Source organism: Triturus cristatus, chromosome 12 (assembly GCF_964204655.1).
Source record: "Triturus cristatus chromosome 12, aTriCri1.1, whole genome shotgun sequence".
NCBI classification, from domain to species: Eukaryota; Metazoa; Chordata; class Amphibia; order Caudata; family Salamandridae; genus Triturus; species Triturus cristatus.
The window spans coordinates 533,235,042-533,254,586 of NC_140595.1; positions in this window are offsets into that span (position 1 = coordinate 533,235,042).

Here is a 19,545-nt window from a genome sequence, read left to right on the forward strand (position 1 = left end):
ATCCGGCGGGCCCTCCCCGCTGACCGCACCCCCCCCACCCCCTCGGCCCCGATCTCCAGGCAGAGTGTCCAACCAGTCCCCAGCCGCCTCGGGTCGGTCAAAGAAGTGCGTGCGACCATCCACCTCCACCCTCAGCTTAGCTGGAAAAAGCATTGAGTACTTAAGGTTCAGGTCCCGTAAGCGACGTTTAACACCGAGAAAACTCAGTCTCTGCTTTTGGACCACCGGAGTAAAGTCTGGGTAGAAATGCACATCCATGTTATCAAGCTTGACCGGTCCCTGTTGCCTGGAGGTCTGCAGGATAGCGTCTCTGTCCCGAAAGTTAAAAATCCGGGCAATGAGAGGCCGTGGCGGGGCACCGGCCTTAGGTCTGCCCCCAGGGACCCGGTGAGCACGTTCCACCGCAAAAAGCTTACTCAGCCCCCGGGGCTGGAGATGGGTAAGGATCAATTCTTCCACAAAAAGATCTGCCGCCTCCGCCTCTCGTCCCTCCGGCACCCCCACAATACGAACATTATTCCTCCGGGCCCGACCCTCGGAATCCTCCAGTCGCCGGTCCATCAGGGCGCTCGCCTGGCCGAGCCGGCGCACCTCCTTCTGGAGGGCCACCACATCCGTCGTGAGGCTCGTTGTAGTGTGGGCCAGGGAATCGACCCGGTCATTCGTTTTGGACAAGTCAGCCCTCACGAGGCTCACATCCACAAGGACCGAGTCTATTTTTTGCGCTAGGGTGTCGAAGCGCTGGTCCACCGAGGCCTTCATCTCTGCGATGGCGCCCATGACGTCCCGGAGGGTCAGATCCACCGGCTGAGCAGATGCCTCCGTCGGGCCCGCCGGGGATGTGCGCGATGTCTCCGGAGATCCCTTCTGGAGAGTGTAGCGGTCCATACTGTTGGATTGGTGCGCCGGGCCACGGCGGGTCGTCTTCACCTTCGCCCGGTCGCCATCTTGTTTGGTGGACATGCTTGCTCTCCCAACGTCGTGCCAATCTCCTCGAACGGGCCGATAAACCAGTTCACGGGTTCCGGGGGGGGGGAGGGCGACCACTGGACCTCAGGACGACCCACAGCCGGCGGGCCAGCCGGGCACCTGGACAAGGCCACACCACCGCACCCCGCTCCGCAGCCCTACCTCGCTTGAGGGCAAGGAGGGCGCAAAAGCGAAAGTGAAAGCGCGGGGTACGCGAGTCGCCCAGCCTTGCCCGCCGCTGTTGTTCACTTTGTCCCCGGATCGCCCCACTACTCCAATCCGGGGGGCCGGCGCGGAGAAGGCCGCAAACTTCGATCGGTGCTCCCACCGGTGTCCGGGGTCCGATTCGAACCCGAAAAACGGGTGGCGCCTCAGCTCGGGTTCACCGACACAGTCCCCTCAACAAGGACAGGATATCGCCAGGATTAATTCAGGAGGTCGCGGAGGTCCTCGGGAGCCTCGCACCTACGCGGCCATCTTGGTTGCGCGCTAGGCTCCTCCCCAAGTTCAAAATGTTGGCGAGTAAGGCACATTGGATCACGGAGGGGAGGAGGAATGGGGTAGGGACATGGACTCGGATAAAAGAGGGCAGGAGAGAGATGGGCAGGGGCAGAAACTGACCTTACAGGGCAGGCCTCAGCGGTTGCAGCAGAACAATATACCACACAGCGCCAGCGGATGGCAGTGCAGCACCGCAGACCATGGAAAGCAATAGGGAGGGGACAGGGCCATGCACATGGACAACAGAGAACAGAGGGGCAAGAGGCAAGGACAGCAAGCTGACCATACCAAACAGATAGGAGGGACAGTTGCAGCATAGCAGACCATGAAGGACAGGAGGGAGGGGACAGGGGCATGACAACAGACCAAACAAGGCAGGATGGAGGAGATAGGGGTCTGCACATATAAAACAGAGGGCAAGGGGCAAAGGGGCAGGGCAGGAGCAGCAAGCTGACCATGGAGTTAATGGCAGCACAACAGCCATGGTGGACAAGAGGGAGGGGCCAAAGGACCATGGAGACAGAAGGGAGGGGTAGAGGCTGCGCATAGAAAAAAGAGGTCAGGGGCTTCACAAGACACCACGCAGGGCAGGCAGGCAGAGCAGTTGCAGCACAACAGAGCATGGAGGTCAGAAGGGAGTGGCAGCAAAATTGACTATTTAGGACAGATGGAGCAAGGGACTTGAACAGGCAGGGTGGAAATGGCTGGGACATGTGACAGCCATCTGACTAAGCTAGGCAGGTGGGAGGGGCAGTGGCAGCTCAACAGAACAATCAGAGTAGATAGGAGAGAGGCAGGTCAATGGAATATGGTGAGCAAAAAGGAGGGAACAGGGGCATACACACATAGACATAGGAGGGCAGGGGTAAGTAGAATAGGGCCAGAAATATAAGCACGGAGGCTAAGTAGGAGGGCAATGGTGGGGCATAGAATTGGGCAACAGAGTGCAGGTGGAGTGGACAGGTACATAATGCTAAATGGAGGGCAGTGGCAGTACATCAGACCTTGCAGGGCAGGAGGCAGGAGGCTGGTGCATGGACTCGGACAACAGAGTGTAAGATGAGGCAGCAAGCTAACTGTTTAGGGCAGACAAGAAGGACAGTAGCAGAACAATAGCCACACACAGCTCTAATGAGTGAGCAGGGTCATGGAGTTGGAAAATGGATGGCAAGGAGGAGGGGACAGTAGTAGCAAGCTTGGGTAGGGGCAGCAAAATGCCAGGCCAGGCCATGCATTTAACCCCCATCCCACTGCACATTGCTATGGGCATCTTACTTAACGTTAAAGAAACCTTAGAAATTTACAGAAAAAACAAAGTTTACAGGGGCGTTATAGTTAGGAAATATAATAAAAAAAAAACATTAGAAATTCCCAGAAAAAAACAAAGGTTGCAGGGACATTATAGTTAGGCTCAGATTTTGCTCGTACAAAACCAGTGAAATTCAGCAGTTATAGTTACCTGAGCAAACTATTACTTACGCCCCGCAATGTCCTGCTCATGACCTCACATATTATGTCACTCATGACATGGAAAGTGACATCACTGATGGCATCACTGAGGACATCTCAAATAACATCCCTAATGACATCACCGATTACATCATCCGGTGAGTGTTTTATAAACGTTTATGAGTGTTCAACATATGTACTAAAATGCTACAAAAGTTAAATTACTATACTTTGTGCACTACTATTGAGTGATACTATTTCTAACATATAGTATATGAGTGGCTGTGTGACTGTGTGTATCCGTGTGTGAGTGGATGCCTGAGTGGCTGTATAGGTGTGTGCAGAGGTGTGTAAGTGGCTGAATGGGTGAATAAGTGGGTGTGTGAGTGCTTGTATGGGTGAATAGCTATGTGTGTAAGTAACTGTATGGGTGTGGGAGTGGCTGTTTGACTGGCTGTGCTGGTTAGTGAGTGGACGTGTGACTGGCTCTGTGGGTGAGTGAATGGCTCTATGGGTGAGTGAGTGGGTGTGTGAGTGTCTGCATTGGTGAGTGAGTGGGTATATGAGTGGCTGTAAGGGTGAGTTGGTAGCTGTGTGAGTAGATGTATGGGCCTGTGAGTGGATATGTGAGTGGCTATATGGGTGACTTAGAGGCTATATGGGTGACTACATTTCTGTGTGAGTGGCTGTACGGTTGTGTGACTTTGTGTGTAAGTGGCTGTATGGGTGTATGAGTATACATTTGAGTGCATGTACGGATGTGTGAGTGGGCATGTGGGTGGATGTATGGGTGGGTGAGTGGGTGTGTGAAATTATAATGGTGAGCAAGTGGGTGTCTGAATGGCTGTGTGAGTGAGTGGCTGGGTATGTAAGTGGCTGTATGGGTGAGTGAGTGGCTGTTTGAGTGGATGCTTGGTTAAGTGAGCTGGTATGTGGGTGGCTGTATTGGCAAGTGAGTGTCTGTGTGACGGATGAGTGAGTGGATGCGTGAGTGCTTGTATGGATGCGTGAATGTGTATGTAACTGGTTGTGTGGGTGTGTTGAGAGGCTGTCTGGGTGGGTGAGTGGGTTTGAGAGTAGCTGTATAGATGAATAAGTGGGTGTTTGAGTAGCTTTATGGTTGAGTGTGTGGCTGTGTGAGTGCCTGTATGGGTGAGTGACTCAGTGTATGAGTAGCTGTATGGGCAAGTGAGTGGTTTTCTGAGTGGCTGTATGAGTGAGTGAGTGGGTGTGTGAGTGGCTCTATGGATGAGTGAGTGGTTATATGAATACTTGTATGGGTCTATGAATGGGTATGTGAGTGGTTGTGTGTATGTATGAGTGGGTGTATGGGAGGTTGCATAGGGGTGTGAGTTGTTCTGTGGATGAAGTCATCAGTGATGTCATTTGAGATGTCATCAGTGATGTCACTGACTATGTCATGAGTTATGTAAAATGTGAGATCATAAGCAGTGCATTGCATGGGCTTAAGTCATACTTTGCTCAGGTAACTATAACTGTTGAATTTCACTGGTTTTGTATGAGTGAAATTTGAGCCTAACTATAACATCCCTTGTAATCTTTGTTTTTTTCAGTGAAAATATATATAAATATATACACACACACACATATACATATATTTATATATATATTCACTGAAAAAACCAAAGGATACAAGGACGTTATAGTTAGCATATAGAATTTCAATAAATACTTGGAAATTTACACAAAAAAACAAAGGTTGCAGGGACATTATAGTTAGGGTCAGATTTTACTCATACAAAACCAGAGAAAGTAAGCGGTGATAGTTACCTGAGATAACTATAACTTGCACCCGATAATGCACTGCTTATGACTTCACATATTACATCACTCATGGCTAGTGACATCACTGCTGACGTCTCAAATGACATCACTGACAACTTCTGTGTGGGACTTACTGGAGGTAACAGGTGGGGTAGTTGGCCTCAAAGGACGTCCTTGAGGGCCAACTCCCACTCCTGTTACCTCCAGTAAGTCCCATACAGCAGGATTGATGAGATGTGATAGCAGGCCATGCCCCTTTCTCCACCACTCTGCAAATGCAACCCCTACGCACTACTTGTAGGGGGATGAAGTCTCCTTGGCTGTTGATGGTCCTTGGTGGTGAACTACCCCTCCTGCTACCTCCAGCAAGTCCTACACAGTGGGTTTGCAGAGAGGTTTTTGGTGGTCACGCCCTCTTTTCCCTCCATTCTGCAAATGTGCCTCTTGGTGCACTACTATTTGGGGGCTGAAGTCCCCTTGGCTCTTATGGGGTTCTTGGGGGGGGGCAACTAGCCTACAGGAAGCCCCACACAGCTGGATTGGTGAGAGGTGGTCAGAGGCCATGCCCCCTTTCTCCACCACTCTGAAAACGCACCTCCGGGTGCACTGCAGCTTGGGGGATGAAGTCCACTTTAGTCCTGAGGCCCTCAGGAGGCAAGGGAACCTCATCCCCCCACTAGCAGTTGCAGAGTGGAGGCAAAAGGAGAATGGCTTGCGACCACCTCTCTGCAATCCCACTGTGTGGGGCTTACTGGAGGTAACAGGTGGGCTAGTTGACCCCTAAGGACCCTCAGCAGTGAAGGGGTCTTCATCCCCCAACCAAGAGCGCGCCAGGAGGTGCATTTGCAGAGTAGTGGAGAAAGGGGGTGGGGCCTCCGGTGAGTTGAGGACTTTGCCTTTTTTTTCATTTTGCGAAGGAGGGATGTGTGGCCCCCCTTTCCTTGATGCTTTTGGGCCCAGGGACTTCATCCCCCGGGCCTTAGTCATTCTTTTATTTTTCTTTCTTCTGTCAAGGGAGGAGGGCTGAGTGGCCCTCCTTTCCAGGTCAATTTCAGCCCTGGGGCCCCATCCCCCGCAGCCCGGCCATATCTTTTCTTTTTTTTAAAGGAAGGGGGCCAAGCAGGCCCGCTCCAGGGCCATTTTAGGCCCCGGGGTCCCAAACCCCCAGGGCATGGCCATCTCTTTTTGGACCGTGGGGGAGCCTAAGGCCCCCGCGGTCCTGGCCGGCTCCCGCCTCCAGTGGGAGCTGGCATTGCTATTTACACCCAGGGAGCTGTAGTCTAGGTGTTTTAAAAGACAGAACTACACAGTCTCCTGGTAGATGTTTCTTTGTCATACCCAACCATTTAATTTGTCTTACCATATTTATGTCTTTGACCAAATGTTTATTCAGGCTCTGCTTTGAACAAGTGAGAGCAAAATGCTCTCACTTGTTCAAAGTGGAACCCACTTGTTTGCTATGGCGGGAGCACTGCCATCCCAAACTGTAATGTTCCAGGGCTGGGCACCCCGGGACATTGTTGGAGCCGGCCCTGGGGGGGCTGGCAGTCCCCAGGGCAATTTACTGCTCCAGGAGGGGGGCTGCATGGCCCTCCTCCCATCTTAAAAAAAGCCCTATGGAGTATAGTAGCCCCAGAGAGGTGGCGGTCCCCATGTTGCATGGGTAGGCCAAAGCCCCACATGCAACATATTTATATAAAGCCCCGGGGAGGTGTCGGTCCCCGGGGCTGCGGGGGGGCTGGAGCCCCCCCACACATTATAATTAAAAATAGCCCCAGGGAGGTGGCAGTCCCTGGGGCTGCGGGGGCCCACATGGGCCCCTGCATTTTTATTTTGTATTTAGCTGGGAACTGGCCCACCCGGGGGCCTAACTAAACAAAGTGCTGGAATCTACCGTTCATTTAAAAAAAAAGTTTTGGCCAGGTTCACGGATCCACTACGACGCATGCCAAAAATTAAAAAACAAAAATGCTTTTTTTTGGCCCTGAGGGTCCCTGGGGGTTCCTGCCCCCTTTTCTTTGTTTTTAACATTTTTGCTCGTGACTTGGTTAAACCAAGTCATAAGATGGCTGTCAACACTTCCTGGTTTGAAGTGTTGGAAGACAATCAGATCTCAGGCAGGATATAGGGAGGGTTTGCGGATCCACTGTGGCCACAGTTGTATATCTGAGAAATCTTTAAAACTTTCAAGACAGCAGCTGGAATGACTGCACTGATAGTTTTGAAAAGATTCATCAAACAAGTTATTGGCAAATTTAAAACAGCTTTTTAATAAACAATCAGGTCCTAACTATAACTAAGTACTGACTTTTGTCATTTTACAGCTTGGCATGGACAGCACTGTGCTAGTCCTATGCTTAAAGACTTTGCTGTAGAAATGGCAAAATACGTTGTCCCTTTCTATCTCTGCGTGGATGGTATTGTGCTAATCCTATGCGTAAAGACTTTGATAGAACATTTGAAGTGAGCTGATCTAGAGTGTTGCTGGTGTTGAGAGTGCTCTATACAGGAGGTGCTTCCCACCTAAACTTGAGAACTACCCAGAGTTCTCTGCTTCTTTTTTGCAATATATATATATGAAAAAGTCTATAGTTGTTCATGTTCAGAACGTCGGAAGGCTTTTGGTAGGGAATCAACGGTGGAGGAATGCTTGTTCACAATCGCCATATCCCTAACCAATAGTGTCCGATTCAAACTATTACCATAGGTGCTGTGAGAAAAGTGATAAAGCGGGTTACCCATGAGATCTATCAAACCACATACTTTCTCTAGATTGTGTTTACAGGGATGGATTTTAAAGTCTCCGAGCTAGATAACATGTATGGATTCTTTAAGCCTGTGATTTTAGAATAACATCCAGTTCCTTATTTACCTCCTCTACGGCCAGGTGCATATTGGGGCCATAATTGTTGTTGTAAAAGTTCATTAAGAGCCATAAGCCTAGTTTGGCCAACTCAAGGATAAGAATATGGAAGAAGAGACTATTATCTATAAACTTTTTTATTTTCAGGTCCGACGTATATGGAATCAGTGTTAGCAGACCCCCCCCCCTTAGCCCTCCCTGCTGACGTTGGCGCTACCCTAGATTGGAAGGAACGGTAGCCATTTGCAAAAATGAGGTCCGTTGCCCAGGTTTCCTGGAGGGAGATTAAATCACATTCCTGCCAGATATTTGCCCATTGATCATTGTCCAGTTTGTTTGCTATACCTAACACATTCCCGGTTGCTAATAGAAAGGAATTAGCCTGCCCCGTCTTCCGTTTGGAAGACCTAGGGAGCTCACTGGTTTCGGGTAGTGCGATTTCAGATAGGGACGGACTCTTAGCTTGGCGTAGGGATAGTCAATCACAAAGGTCCACACCAGAAAGAGGTGCAAATCTGTTTGTAAGGGATAAACCTGAATATCCCAGTGGGATTTGCATAGTCCTCGCTATGATGCAGAGGTGGTTTCAGGCCTATTCGATCCAACTGGGGGGGTGGGGGAATAGAAGCAGCCAAGCGTCAGTGCAAGGATCTGAGTACCCTTAGGTGGAGCTTGTGTAATTGGATCAAAAGGGATCTCAGTGTTGATAGATTGTTGAAGTTGAGTACTACACAGGATTTTTAGGGATGGTCCCACCCACCCTACCCTTCTTGCCATGATGATTGGCTAGCCAAGATCCCCCCGTCAAGCCTGTTGTGTGGGCAGTCAGCCAGTGAAGAGATTTATAAATTAGCTGAGTAGTGGTTTCAATCTGGTCCATCCTCAGGGTGGGGACATTTCCAAGAACCAATACGAAAGGAGCCGCTGTGGGGGGTAGGTGCAACGATTGGAACCAAACATGGGCCTCACCCACAGTATTATTCCTCTGGTTTGCAATATCAAAATTTCCACCCTCTATACTAGCTATCTGTGAGTTACTTAGCGGCCTACCCTTGGCAATTCAAGAAGGAAATAGATGACGTGTGTATCAATTCACTCGAGTTTGAGGGGTTAACAGTACTTTGCATTGTGATGATTTGCCCATGCCCATGGCCATGCTGGTGAGGAGCGGGGGGGGGGAGAATTCGGTCGTTGTTAAAGCTAGTGGGTCCCCCTCCATCTCACGTAGTGTGTGTGGTCTGGCCAATGAGCCCAAGCCCTCTCACTTGGACAGTCATTCTTCAATTTCTGAGAGTTTGAGCTGGATGGGGCTTAATAGGACGGTGACCATGGTCTCCATCCTTTTCCAGAACTCCTCTCCGCCCGGGAAAGAGGGCAACGTTGCCTGATAAGGACTAAGTGGGGCCGGGGTTATCCCCTGTTCCGGTTCACATTTTCCCCTTAGATTTAACAAGTCAGGACCCTTTTAGTTATTTTTTGTTTTTTAAGGCCCTCGCCCCTCCTTCTCTTCACCAGTAGTTCTCTCATGTTGTCATCAATGCGGGACTTGGAAACCCGGCCCCTCATACCTGTACTAGGCCCATTTAGGATATCAGTAGTAGGAGCATCCAGATCTGGTACAGAAGGGGGTTGAAACTGTCTTTGCGTGGGGCTGGCGCGGGGACAGACAGGGTGGTTTGCAGGGCACTACCCAAGGTGAAAGAGCCTAACGAAGAGCGTCTCTGCAAAATAGATGAATTTAATGAGAGTCGCCGCTCCGTCAGCTCGATCTCATGGCTGAGCATTGATTCAGCCCTAGTGATAAAGGCGTCCAGGGTTCCTGCTACTCCTGTGCACTCATGCCAGCCCTTGTACTTGCTCATTGTGGATTGAGATATCAGGCAGGCAGGAAGATGCGTTGGCGATCGCCCGGAATGCCGGGAGTCGTAGTTTCCCCCAGGCATGGCCGTAGTTTCCTCTGTCTCCCCACTGTGTTAAACTGGTAAGATGAAGCGGCTACACTCGCCGCGGGCCGGCGGGTCAGCTATGAGCGCATTGGCGAGCATTCGGAATGCCGGGAGTCGAAGTTTCCCCCAGGCGTGGCTGTACTCTCCTCTGTCTCCCCACTGTGCCAAACTGGTAAGGTGAAGCGGCTATCGTTGTGCTCTTAGTTAAAATTTTTATTATTATTCGCAGTGTGAACAGATAAAAAACAGTATTACAACATTTAAGAACAAGCAGTTAGGAGAAGGAGAGTGGTCAACAACTGCTTTGAGTATAGTGGAGTAGAACAGCACAGTTACCAAGGAGTAGAGAAAAATCTAATTTGGTGATTTACAACAATTTAAACTAATTAAACAACTTAGATTTAGGGTTCCTTTATTTAGTATTTGATGCAAATTCTGACTTGTCAAGGGTGTATGTGATGGTGAGTAGACAAAATATCGGAAATGTAATATCGATATACAGAAATATCGAAGTCAAAATATCGATGGAACAATATATCTCTGTCAACAATATCGATGTAAAAAATGTCGAGATTGTGATGTGTAGTAAAATATCGAGGTATAGTATATCGAAAGACATAATATCGTGTAGTAAAAATATCGAAAAAGTATAGTATTAAGTCACTTTGTGATTTGTAAAAAATTATTGTTTAGAAGTGTCAGCAAATGTTTATTTAAGTGTATTAAAAATAACAATTTTCTTTCTATTAATATAATTTTTTAAATTTTGATATATAATTTTAGGAGCGGGATGTTGGGTTTATAGGGGATAAGGGTGGGGAGTGTTTTAAAAAAATATATTTGAAATAAAATATTTTAATAAATTTTTGTAGAATTTAAATTTAAATTTTGAACAAAATTCAATTATTTAAAATTTAATTGTGAAAAAAAAATTTTTTAGTGGGATGTTGTGTATATAGGGGTTAAGGGTGGGGAGTATTTTGGAAATAAATATTATATTTAATATTTTAGGATATAATTATTTAACTATTATTAATATAATTTTTTAAATTTGGATATATAATTTTAGGAGCGGGATGTTGGGTTTATAGGGGATAAGGGTGGGGAGTGTTTTAAAAATATATATTAGAAATAAAATATTTTAATAAATATTTGTATAATTTGAATTTAAATTTTGAACAAAATAGTAATATTTAAATTTTAATAATGAAAAAAAATATTGTTAGTGGGATGTTGTGTATATAGGGGTTAAGGGTGGGGAGTGTTTTGGAAATAAATATTAAATTTAATATTTTAGGATATAAATTTAGAAATATTATATTTAAAAAAAAATAAAAAAATTCAAATGTGTTTTTAAATTTTAAATGTGAAAATTGTAATAATAAAATAAATGTAATCAGTGGGATTTTGGGGTTATAGGGGATAAGGGTGGGGAGTGTATTAGATATATATTTAATATTTAATATTTAATTAAAAAAAAAAATTTCAAATTTGGTATGAAAATTTAAAATTAAAAATTTTAGTAATAAAATTTAATAATTTATGATATAAATTTTGAAATATTATATTTAGAAATAAAAACATTTCAAATTAGTTTTAAAATTTTACATGTGAAAATTGTAATAAGAAAATAAATGTAATAAGTGGGATTTTGGGGTTAAAGGGGATAAGGCTGGGGAGTGTTTTAGATATATATTTATTATTTAATATTGAATTCAAAAAAATTTACATTTAAAATTTTGTATTAAAATTTACAATTAAACATTTTACTAATAAAATACATTTAATAAGTGGGATTTTGGGGTTATAGGGGATAAGGGTGGGGAGTGTTTTTGAGAAATATTTAATATTTTATAAAAAAAAAATTGAAATTTAATTTTTGAGTTTAAAAATTAAAATTAAATAAATTACTAATACAATAAATTTCATAAGTGGGAATTGGGGGTTATAGGGGATAAGGGTGGGGAGTGCATTCAAAATATATGTAATATTTTATTTTTGAAAAATATAATGCAAAGTTCTAATTTCTTAATAAAAGTAAATTTTAATATTTTTAATAATAAAAAAAATTTCATAAGTGGTATTTTGGGGTTATAGGGGATAAGGGTGGGGAGTGTTTTATAAATATATCAAAATTTTATTATTCATAAAAAATTATTTCCATTTAGAAATGTTATTTTAATTAACATTTAACAATTTTAAGAAGATAATTCATTTAATAAGAGTGATGTAGGATTTATAGGGGATAAGGGTGGGTAGTGTTTACAAATTAGTAATTGTTTGAAAAAATCTAACATATATAGTAATCCTAATTCAATATAGATTGGAGTGGGAATAGTAAATTATTTATGGTCACTGTCCAGCACCTACTGTAATTTTTTATAGACTGGAGTGGGAATAGTAAATTATTTATGGTCACTGTCCAGCACCTACTCAAATGTATTATAGACTGGAGTGGGAATAGTAAATTATTTATGGTCAGTGTCCAGCACCTACTCTAATTTATTATAGACTGGAGTGGGAATAGTAAATTAGTTATGGTCAGTGTCCAGCACATACTCTAATTTATTGTAGACTGGAGTGGGAATAGTAAATTTTTTATGGTTAGTGTCCAGCACCTACTCTAATTTATTATAGACTGGAGTGGGAATAGTAAATTAATTATGGTCAGTGTCCAGCACATACTCTAATTTATTATAGACTGGAGTGGGAATAGTAAATTAGTTATGGTCAGTGTACAGCACCTACTCTAATTTATTATAGACTGGAGTGGGAATAGTAAATTAGTTATGGTTAGTGTCCAGCACCTACTCTAATTTATTATAGACTGGAGTGGGAATAGTAAATTATTTATGGTCACTGTCCAGCACCTACTGTAATTTTTTATAGACTGGAGTGGGAATAGTAAATTATTTATGGTCACTGTCCAGCACCTACTCTAATTTATTATAGACTGGAGTGGGAATAGTAAATTATTTATGGTCACTGTCCAGCACCTACTGTAATTTTTTATAGACTGGAGTGGGAATAGTAAATTATTTATGGTCACTGTCCAGCACCTACTCTAATTTATTATAGACTGGAGTGGGAATAGTAAATTATTTATGGTCACTGTCCAGCACCTACTGTAATTTTTTATAGACTGGAGTGGGAATAGTAAATTATTTATGGTCACTGTCCAGCACCTACTCTAATTTATTATAGACTGGAGTGGGAATAGTAAATTAGTTATGGTCAGTGTCCAGCACCTACTCTAATTTATTATAGACTGGAGTGGGAATAGTAAATTATTTATGGTCACTGTCCAGCACCTACTCTAATTTTTTATAGACTGGAGTGGGAATAGTAAATTATTTATGGTCAGTGTCCAGCACATACTCTAATTTATTATAGACTGGAGTGGGAATAGTAAATTTTTTATGGTTAGTGTCCAGCACCTACTCTATTTTATTATAGACTGGAGTGGGAATAGTAAATTATTGATGGTCACTGTCCAGCACCTACTCTAATTTTTTATAGACTGGAGTGGGAATAGTAAATTATTTATGGTCAGTGTCCAGCACCTACTCTAATTTATTATAGACTGGAGTGGGAATAGTAAATTATTTATGGTTAGTGTCCAGCACCTACTCTAATTTATTATAGACTGGAGTGGGAATAGTAAATTATTTATGGTCACTGTCCAGCACCTACTCTAATTTTTTATATACTGGAGTGGGAATAGTAAATTATTTATGGTTAGTGTCCAGCACCTACTCTAATTTATTATAGACTGGAGTGGGAATAGTAAATTATTTATGGTCAGTGTCAAGCATCTACTTTTATTTATTATAGAGTGGAGTGGGAATAGTAAATTGTTTATGGTCAGTGTCCAGCAACTACTCTAATCTGTCTGGTATTTAATTTAATTAAATTACATTGATATAGTAGTTATAAAAATATATTTAAGTGAATATTATTTGTATTGTATGTTTATATATTGGATTTGTAGTAATTAATTCTATATTTATAGTTTAGGATAATATATACATGTAACCTTTTAATTTGATATGTTTGGAATATTTAATATTATTATTAGGAAAAATATATGAATATTTTGTATTGGAATAATGGGTAATGGCATTCTGTAATTTTATAATATTGATTGATTTGTAATTTTTTATAAAATAATTATTCTATATGTTAAATATTCATAATAGAAGATTAATATTAATAATCAGAGAAACACAATTCATAAGACAAGAACATGGTTTTTATTGTAGTTTTTTAAATTTGTTATTGTTTATTCATTTGAGTAAGATCATTCAGAAATAGTATTATTTACATTGTAATTACATTCAAACATATTGAATATAGGTCAGAACAAATTTTATGTACATTAAGTATATTTTCAAACATTTTTAAGTAAATTATAAAGATTATTAATAATGTTGTACAATGTAGTGTTTTAAATTAAAATTAACATAGCAATAGGTTTTGTAAATCTTTATACAAAACTTTTAACAAATATTTTCATATATAAACATTTTAATATTTGTAGTACAAACATGTTATACCTTTTTTATTAATATTAATATGTAAAATATTAATATTAATTATTTTTACAATGTTTTCGAAACAAACATCTTTTTAACATAAATAAAATTTTAGCATTTATGCAAAAAAAAATTTAACAATTTTTCATACATTGTTCTGTAGTATTATCTTTTTAGAAATTATAATAATAAATATTTTAAATTTTAAAATATTTATTAATATAATTTTACAAATTAGGAACATTTGTTGACAATTTGTAGGTAAATTAAAAAAATAGGTATATTTTTACTAAATAATATAAAATATTTGTGTGTGAATTTACTGTTTTACCTGATTTATTTAGGGCTTTTTAGTATAGTTAAATGTTTTATTATGTTTTGGACACTCTATTTTGTAACCGGGTAATGTTGTTTTGGGTCATTTGGTTTGAAGGGAAGCTCGCGGTTGGGAGTTACTTCGCGTCGTGAAAGGTAAGGTTTGTTTTATGTGTTTTAGATGGTTTTAAATTTACTTTTGAGCCTAGTTAGATAATGTTTAGTGTAGCTGTACATATATTAGTTATATTTGGAAATGTTATGTGTTAGAGTTGCGTGTTGTGTTTTTACGTGTTTTTAACGATGTGTAGGCATGTTTCGAAAGTTAGGTTTAAGGTGTTTAATGTATATTTAGAAGTGTTTTAAATCTAGTATTATTGTTAGTACGTGTTTATGTGTTGTTTTATGTGGGTGGGAATGTCAGTTGCTTTGTTTTTACTATTTCTTTTCTAGGTTATTCGTTTCGGATGGACTCTTTTTTTTTTTTTAAAGAAGTGTGTGTTCGTTTTATTGAACAATATGGTTTTTACACTACTTTAAATGTTTCGGTTTTCATGGATCGTTTTTTAATATTTTTAGCTATTTTCGGGTTTTTCATGGATTTTCGAAGGATATTTGGTGAATGGCTTATGGATTTAATCGCCAGTTGTATTTTTGCATTTTTTTTTGGGAACCATTTTTTTAATGTTTGGATTGTGTAAGCAGGAAATGGATTTTTCAGACTTTGGAATAAACGTGGTAAGTTAATTTATTATTATTTCTTGTGGGTGGGTATTGTTTAATATTATTGTTCATTTTTATTTTATTACAAATATTATTAATGTGTGTTAATATATTTTTGACAATATGTATAAATATGTTACACACAGTAATTATTTTTGTAATAAGATACATATATTTTATGTGTTTGATATTATTGAAAATGGGTAATTAGTCATTTATTTGTATTTGTACTTTAAAGAAGTGTTTTAGCTATGATGTTTAGGTATTCTAGGCCTTTGGTAGTAGGGTACAATTTTACTTGTTGCTCTAGATATTTATACATTTGTTTAGTTTGTTTTGAGGTTTTTGGAGTTAGCTGAGTTATGGATTGTTCCATTCGGAACTCTTGATAACTCTGTTCTTTTTGTAGGCATGATATAAATCTTTCTAGTGTTGGTTTTGTTCTGCCTGTTGATTGTAGGAAGGCGTTATGCCATCCTTCAACTGCGTTATTAGTTTTGGATTCTCCATTTAAGGTGCTTCTGTATACGTTCCACCAGGGAATTAAGAATTTAGGGTTTCTTCTGTGGCCAGATCTATGTAGTCTGCCGACCCATGTATCTTCGAAATAGTCCAATAGTGAACTTAGTTTTTCTTCATTTTGTTTGTAGAAGGCGCTGTCTATTAAAATGTTGTAATGTTCTGTTACGTCTGTGTCAGGTACATAAGCTAGTGCTATGAGTTTTTTTATTTGATATGCAAAAGATGAATTAGTTGCATATTCAATGCTTAGGGCTGATTTTTGCATGTGTCTCCATAGGCATTGATTAAAATGATAGTAACAGCCTTGTATGGAGGTATGGGGGTGTGTTTTTAATATAGAATTAATCATTGCATGTTCAAAATCTAGGATTATTTTTTGTGGGGAAAAGTCATTTGTTTTTTGTTTTATTATATTTAATAGTTCAGTGTATGTGGAGTTATGTTTGTTTGGTAATAATGTGTAAATTAATGGTATATTGCAATTGTGATATATGACATGTATTGTATATAGTTGGAAAAATGGTTTGGGACATATGGTAAAAGTCCCATCCATCATCCAGTTATGTGATTCTTGTAGTTTACAGAGATTTTTAGCTGTTCCAAATATTATTATTCTTTTGTCATTGTTTTTATTATCAAAAATGACAAATGGTTCTTTGTTGAAAGTTATACTTTGTTCTGGACTTAGAATAACTTCACTGTATGTGTGAGGAATTGGGGTTGAAGTAGTAGTGGTTTTTTTAGTACGTGCAATAGTTCTTTTGAGTGAAGTTACAGATGGCATTTGTGTAGTAGCAGTTTTAGGAATTTTGGGAAGCTGCTCTTTTAAAATTACACTGGTAGGTTTTTGAGAACTTGTGCTAGCTTCCTTTATAGTTTCTAAAGCAGATCTGACTTCGATTTCAGTAATGTTTGGTGGGTGGTTATGTTCTCTAGTGTATAGTACTGTTGTTTGTCGTGTTGTAGCACGCCCATAGCACTTATTAGAGTAGTATTTAGTGCATTTCCAGTTAACTTTTAAACCATACACTTTTTCCTGTGTGTAAGTGTACCCCATATAGCATAGTAACATTTTTCCCTTCTGGCTTGTTATGAATTCAGCTCCTTCAGTCATTTTGATGTAGCTTTATCTATGAAAAATATATATTATAGTTATTATATATGATGTTATATTAATTTTCAGTAGAAAAAAACAAGATTTAGTTACTATATACTTACAACGTTGGTTTTGATGTGTTTGAGTAGAATGCTCCTGATTCTTTATTTGTGGGATTTTCCTCTAGTATTTTCTTTGTCTGGAAAAGAAAAGGAAATGTGTTGTAATAATTGTTTCTATATTTTTATAGGGAATGGTTAGGGGATTTGCAATTGGGATTTAATTAGGGTGGTATTTTAATCTATTAGTTGATTTTTGGTTGTGAAATACTTACTTTTTAGTTGTATCTTTTTTGGTGCTGTTCTGTATTTTCTTAGTTTCTTTTGGAGTTTCCTGTAGTGAAAACATGAAATAGAAAGAAGACATTAATTTATTTATAGTGTATGTATATTGTAATTACAATTTATTCTATTTGAGTCTTCATGAGAATAATATAGTTAACTTACTTTTGATAGTTTTAAACATTTCCTGTATGTTGATTTTCTTATATCTGTAGTTGCAATCCAGTCGATTTTCCTCTTCATTCAATTTCGTTTTTTTGGTTTTGGACTGTGAATGAAGTTGAACTTCTTTTTATAGTGCTTTGGATGTTGTAATATGTGTTTTATTGGTCAGTTTGAATTCGGAGTGTTTTTATTGGTTAGTTCGAATTTTTTTTTTTTTTTTCTGGTAGTTAGTTTCCTAATAAGGAAAACGCTAATTAGTGGTTTTGTGGTGTATTATTCTATATGTATTTTTCTAAACATTATATTATGTATTGGATGCATGAATTGATAAAGTATAATTTAATAATATAGTTGTTTAATGTAGGAATGTTGTTAATAATGTTTTAGTAAAGAGTTAATTATTTAAATCCATTTTTAAATGTAGTAAATATATAATTGTTTAATAATAATTTTGTGTAGAGATAAAAGACATTATTTGGTGTTTATGTAGTTTGATTTTAGGTTTTCATTAAATGTTATATAGTCGATATTAGTAAAATGGAGATATTTTAGTGGTCGATATTTTAGTTTACGATATTTTGTTATGAAGTATATGTATATTATTGAGCATCGATATTTTAGGATTTCGATATTTGTGTTGCCGATATTTTGTGTACCTATATTTATGTAGTTCGAAATTGTGTGTTCGATATTTTTGTAATGTTTTAAATAAGTATATGATGTCGATAATAATGTGATCGATTATTTTGTATCGATATATTTGTAGGTCGATTTTTTGTCTTTCGATATTGTGTCAGTGATTCGTATGTGATTTTATAGAAAAACAATTTCATGGAATCCTATTACTGAGAAGACACTTAGGTGCCAATTCCGATCCGGTAAAAAAATTCCCCGTCCGACTCGTATCCGGATTTTTTTCCGTCCGAATCGTCAAAGTAGCGTACAAACTGCCAAGTACGATTCGAACGGAAAAAAGTCCATACGAATCGCATTGGGAAGATTTCCCCACACGTCCTCGGGTCGGGAAAAGTCACCGACACGTCCCCGGGCGAGAAACCCACCGTGCGGAAAAATAAAGTCCGACTGCGCAAGTACGATCCCTCCCGTCCTCCCCATTTCACAACCGTACGCAAAAAACACCGTCCGAACCGAACTCCCATAGCAACCATGGAGACATGTGCCCGCATACGCGCCGAACACCCCACCACCCCCCGCCCGCGTATGTACGCCCCGAACCCCCACCCGTGTATGTACGCACCAAACACCCACCCGTGTATGTACGCCCCCGAACCCCCCCCAGCCGTGTATGTACGCACCGAACCACCAGCCGTGTATGTACGCCCCCGAACCCCCCCCAGCCGTGTATGTACGCACCGAACCACCAGCCGTGTATGTACGCACCAAACCCCCCCCCCAGCCCTGTATGTACGCACCGAACCACCAGCCGTGTATGTACGCCCCCGAACCCCCCCCAGCCGTGTATGTACGGACCGAACCACCAGCCGTGTATGTACGCACCAAACACCCACCCGTGTATGTACGCCCCCGAACCCCCCCCAGCCGTGTATGTACGCACCGAACCACCAGCCGTGTATGTACGCACCAAACACCCACCCGTGTATGTACGCCCCCGAACCCCCCCCCAGCCGTGTATGTACGCACCGAACCACCAGCCGTGTATGTACGCCCCCGAACCCCCCCCCAGCCGTGTATGTACGCACCGAACCACCAGCCGTGTATGTACGCACCAAACCCCCACCCCAGCCGTGTATGTACGCACCGAACCACCAGCCGTGTATGTACGCACCAAACACCCACCCGTGTATGTACGCCCCCGAATCCCCCCCCCAGCCGTGTATGTACGCACCGAACCACCAGCCGTGTATGTACGCACCAAACACCCACCCGTGTATGTACGCCCCCGAACCCCCCCCAGCCGTGTATGTACGCACCGAACCACCAGCCGTGTATGTACGCCCCCGAACCCCCCCCAGCCGTGTATGTACGCACCGAACCACCAGCCGTGTATGTACGCACCAAACCCCCACCCCAGCCGTGTATGTACGCACCGAACCACCAGCCGTGTATGTACGCACCAAACACCCACCCATGTATGTACGCCCCCGAACCCCCCCCCCAGCCGTGTATGTACGCACCGAACCACCAGCCGTGTATGTACGCCCCCGAACCCCCCCCCAGCCGTGTATGTACGCACCGAACCACCAGCCGTGTATGTACGCACCAAACACCCACCCGTGTATGTACGCCCCCGAACCCCCCCCCAGCCGTGTATGTACGCACCGAACCACCAGCCGTGTATGTACGCCCCCGAACC